General features: G+C 43.2%; 1 protein-coding gene across 1 annotated transcript in view; it reads left to right on the top strand.

Moving 5' to 3' along the window:
• The first annotated feature begins 2,573 nt into the window (after positions 1-2,573).
• The window catches only part of LOC306916948 (E3 ubiquitin-protein ligase Midline-1-like), a 70,927-nt gene continuing 65,249 nt past the window's right edge, over positions 2,574-8,251 (top strand). Inside the window, exon 1 of the mRNA XM_079495049.1 lies at positions 2,574-2,689. The gene's annotated coding sequence lies outside the window, so the exon portion shown is untranslated. The remainder of the gene's footprint in view (positions 2,690-8,251) is intronic.

Raw genomic sequence — 8,251 nt, 5'->3', positions numbered from 1 at the left:
ACTGGACTAAACCAAGTTACGAGAAAACAAAAACAAACCAAAACAAACTGGAATGCTATTTGCCCGAGGCAGAGATAGTGACAGAGACTGATCGGAAACTATAAGGAAATTCTTGGATGGAGAGAGGCCGCCATAGGCAGACCTGGCTCACAGGGAAAGACAGACTGCAGACAAAGGTGGGACATCCCTCCAATGCACTTTCCAACTATCTGCCAACTGTACACATACATACACAGTGGTGGAAAAAGTACTCAAAGTTTTGACTTAAGTAAAAGTACTAATACTGCAATATAGAACTATACTCTGTTACAAGTAAAAGTCCAGAATTCAAAATGTACTCGAGTAAAAGTACAAAAGTATTGTCATCAAAATGTACTTGAAGTACCAAAAGTAGAAAGTACACATTATGCAGAATGCCCCATATGTCAAGTTTTCAAATGTATACAAATATTTTGAAAACAAGCTCTCAATGCGTCCAAATCGGTTAATGTATGATTTGTAATAAAATCAAAATCTACAAAGTAACTATAGTAACAAATGTTGTCAAATGATTGTAGTGGAGTAAAAGTACAATATATGCGCCTGAGATGTAGTGGAGTAGAAGAAAAAGTACTGGAAATTGAAAGTAAATAGTAAAGGGTGGCAGTGGCTCAGAGGTAGAGTGACCGGATGGGCAAACCCGGACTCCCCCAGAGTTAGTGTCGAAGTGTCCTTGAGCAAGACTCTGAACCCCTAATTGCTCCCGATGTGCAGGTTGGTTGCCTTGCATGGTTTCCTCCGGCATCGGTGTGTGAATGTGTGTGTGAATGGGTGAATGTAATGCACAATCTCTGTAAAGCGCCTTAAATGCACCATTTACCAAATTTTAAAGTAAAATGACCTCAAAACTGTACAGTACTTACTGTAAGTAAATGTACTTAGTTTCTTTCCACCACTGCACATACTGTACAGTACTTCCCCAGCATGCCCTTGCTGACATAGACCGCTGGCAGGGGTCGAACCATAGAGTATATAAAGGATAGAGACCGAACTGGAGCACTAGCCCCGCCCCCAAGCTATTCATTTCGATGAAGTTGCTCAGTGGCGTTTTGAAGCACCCGGAAGACTCAAATTTGACTCAAATTTGAGGTCCGGGGTGACGTATGGGTGACGTAGGGAGTGATGGTCCTACGTGTTAAAGCACGGGTCCGCCTACAGTCCTTCCTCTTACCACTAGGGCCCAGTGCTTCAACGTTGGAGCGCCTCACTGGCCCCTTGGGTCGAACCCACGACCGTCTGCATGAAAGGCATGTGCTCTAACAGAGTAGACAAATGCATTTGTATTTTTGCAGTGTACTGGAAAACAATAATTGTCTCAAACCTTTTCATGCATGTCAAAGACAAACCAATTGAATGTGGTCGGCTGGTGTGGACCTCCATCTTTGTGCCAGGGAGGGACAAGCCCACACATGTGTCACATTGCAACGTTTTGTGAGCTTGTAGATCTATTTCCAAATAGCCAAATAACCTCTCTTTGAGAACCACTGGCCCAGGCCATACTGTGATTGAAATGTTGCAAGCTGTTTACACCTTTTCTTTGTGGGCTTATATATTTTTGTACATAAAGATATTAGCCCACAAAGAAAGGTGTAATACATTTCTTGTTGTGGCCGTATGTCGCAGTTTACTATGAAAACCTGAATTTCATGTCAGTCAGTCCGTCACGCTTCGTGACACGCTCCATATATGGCCATCTCCATATATGAAGATCACCGGCTATCCAGGGTTTCAAGAGTTCAGTGTTGTGATTCACAACACTGACCTCTTCAAACCCTGGTTAGCCGGCTGAACCAGAGAGGCCTGAAAATGAAGGCCTGGCCCTACCTGGGCCCTAAGTGGGCTGGCTCGAGGCCCCCCGCCTGGCCTTACTAAATAGCACACATTTTACACCCTACCCAACCTGAAAATGTCAATAAAATATAAAATAAAAAAGGTGGGCATTCCCAGACCTGTTGTTTCAGCATGCGGCCCTAAAAGGGGGAGGTCATGCCGCACTGTTGATTGACACAAGCACACGCACACACACGCGCACGCACGCACGCACACACACACACACACACACACACACACACACACACACACACATAGTTGTGACTTGTGACAGTGACCGTGTGCTGTTCAGCGATTGGGCATTTTAGAGCGAGGGCCGCCCACATTGAGCCAGTGGGCGGGTCCGAATGGACATGGGGAGGAGAGAGAGATGCACACTCACAGTAAGTGCACTCCAACCAACTCCCCCCCCCCCCCCCCCCCCCTCAGTCTCTCTGTCCCGGGGCAACTACGAGTGGAAGCGCTCGCGTGCTGCTGGGGGGAGGACTGAGGAGGGGGACCGAGGAAATAATGTCACAGGAGGTGATGACACGGCCAAAGACCCCATTCACACGCTGACTCCCAGGTTCTGTGTGTGTGCGTGTGTGTGCGCGCGTGTGTGTGTGTTTTCTGTGAGAGAGTCAGACTGTGTAGGAGAGGAGAGCCTAGGTGCCGTCACTGACTGCCGCTGTCCTGACACACACACATTGAGAGAGCAGCAGCTCCACTCACTGTGCCCACCACAGAGCGCACTCGCACTCGAGTGTGCCTTTCCACCGCTTCTTCTCTCTCCTTTTTCACTCTGGTTTTAGTGGACGATGGGATTTTAATCATGTGGAAGGTAAGAGATTAGATCAAATAACTAAAGGGCATGCGTCTTTAGAGAGAATACGCACTCAACGCGGCTATCCTAAATCAAATTGGGGGTTGCTTTTGGTTTAGTTGTTTCGCACTCTGCTAGAGATAAACTGTCCGGGTGAGAGTTGGCAATGTTAACGTTTTACCAATTCAAAGGGCTTTATTGCCAATAAAGCACTTTGAATTTAATTGAATTGAGAGTCCTTGCATGCCTTCCTTTCGCTCCTTCACTGTACTTTTAGATAGGCTAGTCTACTCTCATAATTTGCGGAGGCGCTGATAGTGCCAGTATCGCTGGAATGATAATGACAGCGTGATTGGTAGCTTTTATATAGTCCTTGAACCAATCGCTATTGTGGAGCCATCTGTTTGGAGACCCAGCAGTCTTCCCTGGGAGGCTGGGACTGCATGGGAGCATGCCGGGCTCTCAAAGCTATCAACGCTACAACTTCAGCACAAATTGCTGAATTTACAGTATGAAGGTCTTTCTTGTTACAAGCTCACAACGAGATGCACGTTGTTGTGAGCTTGTGGGCCTGCTATTTTCTGAGAATTCAAGGCTTTCCCGGATGCTGCTAGGGTTTAAGTGGTTAAATGAATTGTGTGGTGGTTAAATTAATTGTGTGGTGTGGTAAAGGATCAGGTGCTGACAAACACCTGACAAAAAAATAAATAATAATAAAAAGTTTGTCCTAGGAGATGGAGTATGAAGTGGACTAAGGTTTTAATTAGTTCAGGTTATTAATGTATCATTTATTTGATGTCATGTACAGCAGCAGCCTATATTTGTGTAGGTTTGAATTTGATTGAATACTTTATTAACAGTGGACTGTTAACAGCACTGGAAAGTACAGTTCAATACAGTACAGTTCAGTATACAGTCTGCTAAGAGGATTAAAACCCAAGAAAGCCTATTGGCTTAATTGTTTGTTTCAATTGGGGTCCTAACGTTCATACTCAATTCATCTAGATCGAGGTTAAAGTTAACTGTAAGCTATAGTTATATTGAATGCAGGAACTGAAATCTGGTTCCATGCAGTGACTGATGTATAAAGAGTTGGACATGTTCTTTGGACATGTTGTCTGCGTTGAATACCAAAAGAAGCAAATTGACTGTGATTTTTGGCAAACATGACTCATGTTTAAGGCAGCAGGGAGATGTGGTGCTTGACCCAAAAGAAAATATGAGGGGGAGAGAGAGAGAGGGGGGGGGGGTGGTGTTATGGACCGGGGCGCGATGCTGAGAGGCCGTTTTTGAGTGTGACCCAGTTTCTTAGTGTGTTTTGTTTTTTTGGGGGATGCTTAGAGACCAATTCTGTGTGTCAACACATTTGCCAGTGCCTTAAGCTATGCTGCTTATGCCAGTTTGTACACTTTAGATTAGAAGATGCTTGAAGGGAGTTTCTGTGTGTGTGCGTGTGTGTGTGTGTGTGTGTGTGTGTGTGTGTGTGTGTGTGTGTGTGTGTGTGCACAGAATGTGTGTGGATTTGTATAGAGTGAGTGGCCGCTTAAGTTGGCACAGCTGCATGGCAGAGAATATACCCGTGGATGGCAGCAGTTTCGAAGAGAAAGTGACATTTATTTAGGTTGGTTTTAGCCATTAAGACCTGAGACCGATTCTACGGATGCCGTCTAAACTAAACTTTTCAAACACTTTCAAGATTGTTAAAACATGTACAAGCTCTCAGCGCAAAGTGACATGCTGTGAGTCTATAGTAGTAGTAGTAGTAGCTTATTTTGGTCATTAAAAGAGAAAAAAAACACATTAATACAGTGCCTGCATTTGTTGTCTTTGAAAAAATAAAATAATAATAATAACATTGACCAAAAACGTGTAGGCCTTATTGTGCATACGCTTTTAGCATTTTAATAGCTTGCATAGGCAAGGAAATACAACAAAGCAAACAACACAAAAACAAACAGACAGATTAGTTATTCAGTATATGATATCAGTCAAGTATATTTTGTCATAATAAAATCTATTATTTCTGATCCATACATCTTTTTAAATTGAGCTACAATTCTTGTATATGTGCTATTTCTGAATAGCCAACGCTAACATCTGAAATGACACAGTTGCTTTCCCGGTTTTAATGTTGATCCAATGAAATACGCTGCATAATGTACAGTGGGGAACTTTGAACTTCATATTATGTCCGTGGAGTGCACACATGCGTGTGTGTGTGTGTGTGTGTGTGTGTGTGTGTGTGTGTGTGTGTGTGTGTGTGTGTGTGTGTGTGTGTGTGTGTGTGTGTGTGTGTGTGTGTGAGTGTGAGAGTGTCTGAGTGACAGCTGGTTGCTACAGGCACAGGCTTACCACAGACACCTGCTATAGGTCAAGAGGATCATGTAGTATAATAGTATTTGTTCCACCAGCCCATGGGAAACGGGAGCGATGACTTGTCTGAAATCATTATCTGGGAACCTTTTCCACTTCATTACAAATAGCACAATTAGTGCACACGCACAATTCAGTTTGTTTGTAACCCTTAGTTGCTCGTTAGCATGAATATCTGTATGGTATCACGTAGCTCTGTATTAGTCATTAGCTAATCTGTATATTATTAGCTCCTCATTTTTCATGCTTTATTCTACACTCAATAAGCTATTAATTAGTAGCTTTCTTTCAATGAGCCCCTAATAAATGTTTTCTTATTGTTCAAAAGTAAGTAATTTATCCTTTTGGCTCAGTATGGGGCTAGTAAGCCCCATAATGACATTAATGGCCTCTGTAACTAAACACATAATTATAGATGTTTATACCCCCAAAATACCAAAATACATTATTACTTAGTATGAATGAGCTAATGTTAATACAGGACTAATGAAGCAGCAACACAAACGCAAGGAACTAATTAATGGTACCTGGCGAACCCTGGCGTCGCTACAGTATGGGAACATTTTCTAAAAAGATATTTGTAATATGTTACTGAAAGTAACTTATTACATAGTACATGCTGTTAACCCATTTTGACCTGATATCAGTCGTTCTCAGGTCAGTCGTTCTTTGATTTTTCAAAAATAGCAGACCTACAAGCTCGTAGCGCGCCACTCGGTGGCGCGCTATGAGCTTGTAGATCTTCTATTTTTCAATAGCTAAATCATAACATAATCACCAAAAGGGGTTCCCGCCCAAAATGGGTTAATCATGTGACATACATACTGTACAGTTACTGAGTATAGGCGACTCCCCAGCACAGCTGGTGTGGCATGTTTCCAGAGGAGCCAACTAACTACATACGTATAGTGCGGTGACCGTACAAGATGCTAACTTCTGTACCTGGAATGGGTTTTTTGGTGTAATCCAGCAGCCACTGCAATGCTACTTTCTCATTATACAGTACAAGCCTGATTTGACCGAGAACAGCCAAACTGGAAAACAGAATTTTCTTTCAAAGTTGTCTTCCGTGGGTTTTCTACACCAGTTGGTTCTCAAAGCAGGGTCCGGGACCCTAAAGGCTCATACATAGTCTGGATTTACGGTGGTTAGGTGACCACCGAACTACAACATGACGTCACGAGCCGCGGTGAAGAGCAAACCACCGCCACCGCTCCAGCCCTTCTCTCTGTTTTTACTCACCACCGCTCAACGTTATTTCAGCTCCGGTGGTCAGCTCACCACCGGAGCGGTGGTCACCTCACCACCGAAAAACCAGACTATGAATAGGCCTTCAGGGTTCCTTGGCGGGGTTCCAAATTCACCAATTTTTTTGTACAGTCCCAAAGTTATCGTATAGTCCATGAAAATGTAAAAGTTTGAGAACCACTACTCAGGATCATGCTGTTCCACATAAACCGTATTTCCCCAACAGTGGGTGTGAGAACCAGATAGGACTTCCAATTGTCTGCGGTTTGTGTTTGTCGAGTTGCAGACAAATATAGGGACAATAGTAGTGCTGCCGTTGCCTTTCCTGTTTCCCCAGACACGTTTGTAATTGTATTGTCAGGCCACTGTGGTCTGAGAAAAGCATCTTAGCAAGCACTGAGATCCTCTTTCCGCTTTTCTTTTCAACCCCTGAAGATTGACTGTGGGAACCATGCAGGGAAATAATAGTTAACACAGCAATTCATCATCGTCATCTCTTTTCCTGCCCCACACACACACACACACACACACACACACACACACACACACACACACACACACACACACACACACACACACACACACACACACACACACACACACACACGGTGAGGAGGCGTTGTGTGCCTATTTGCTTGAACTAATCGTTTATGTAACTCAAACTCAAAGGAATAAACGTTGTTTCATGGCTTTCTCTGAAAAAGCTACTTATTGCGTCATTGGCATTGGGCTTGCACTGACTTGGCGTGAAATATGAAATTAAGAATAGATTAGAGAAGACTATAGGCAATATATATTGAGTACCATGCTTCACCCACCCACAACAATTAAAGCAGCATTCTCTTATCTAGAATGATTCATTCTAGATAAGATCTCCTTCATATCAGTTACATCTCCTAGATAAAAAATGTCACTCCTGAGAATTATGCATGGTGCAGTCTCACAGTACTGTGTGAGTCCTCTAAATTATTTTATGAATGAATGAATAGTTTATTTCGGTGCTTTACATTTACATGTTAAGTTTCATCATTTGCATTTAAGTTTTTTTTACAAAGGGGTAGCACCGAAAAGGTCTAGGCTGAAGCCGAAGCTTATTTTGCCTAGCCTTTTTAGAGGACAGGCTAGAGCGCTACACTCCCTCTGCCAACCTGGGTAGAGCAAGTTGAGCAACGGACTGACCTCATGCTTCCTTCTATGCATGAGGAGTCCAAGCTGCTTCTTTTCACCTGACAGGGGGGAGTTTCCCCGGTTGGACGTAGCACGTGGAATGAACCCGTTATTCCAACCAGTTCCTTTTCCCTCCATCAGGTGCCCCGGCTGCCCAAGGGGAGGCAGTAGAGGACTACTGCATGTTTTTGTGAGGTTACCCTAGGGGACACAGGAAGAACATGCAAACTCCACACAGAAAGGCCCTACCTCAGTTATGTCTCATGATTCAGTGTGAGTTCTCTACCTCAGTATATGGGCACAGAAGTTGTCAAAAAAAAGTACAACATCGTGAGCTAGTAGATCGGCTATTTTAAGTGGCTGATGTTTTTAACAGACCATTATACCATACAGGGGGAAACAATATAGAAATGCATGTAATAGCAGGGTTACTTATGTACAGTATTACAGTCTACTCACATACAGTACTGTATAAGAACCTTATTCATTGTTACAAATGAGCAAACATTTCCTCTCGGTACAAATCTGCATCCCTCCTAAAAAGAAGAAGAAAAATAAACAGCCTATTAAATTTCCCCATTGTTAGTTAGTTTACATAATTAACTTAGTTTGTATTTGTCAGATCTCTTATCTCTTCCTGACTGGTTCAAAATCATTTCATCTTCAAAGCACACTTAACAGGTTTGAGGGGCCATGTGCTAATTGTAATCTGAACGCCCATCAGGAGGAAGGAAAAAAAACACATGCTGTTAACCCATTTTGGGCGGGAACCCCTTTTGGTGTTAGCATTAT

Source organism: Electrona antarctica, assembly GCF_951216825.1.
Source record: "Electrona antarctica genome assembly, chromosome: 24".
Lineage (NCBI taxonomy): Eukaryota > Metazoa > Chordata > Actinopteri > Myctophiformes > Myctophidae > Electrona > Electrona antarctica.
Note: the sequence above shows the minus strand (reverse complement) of the source record. Positions and strands in the feature narration are given on the sequence as shown.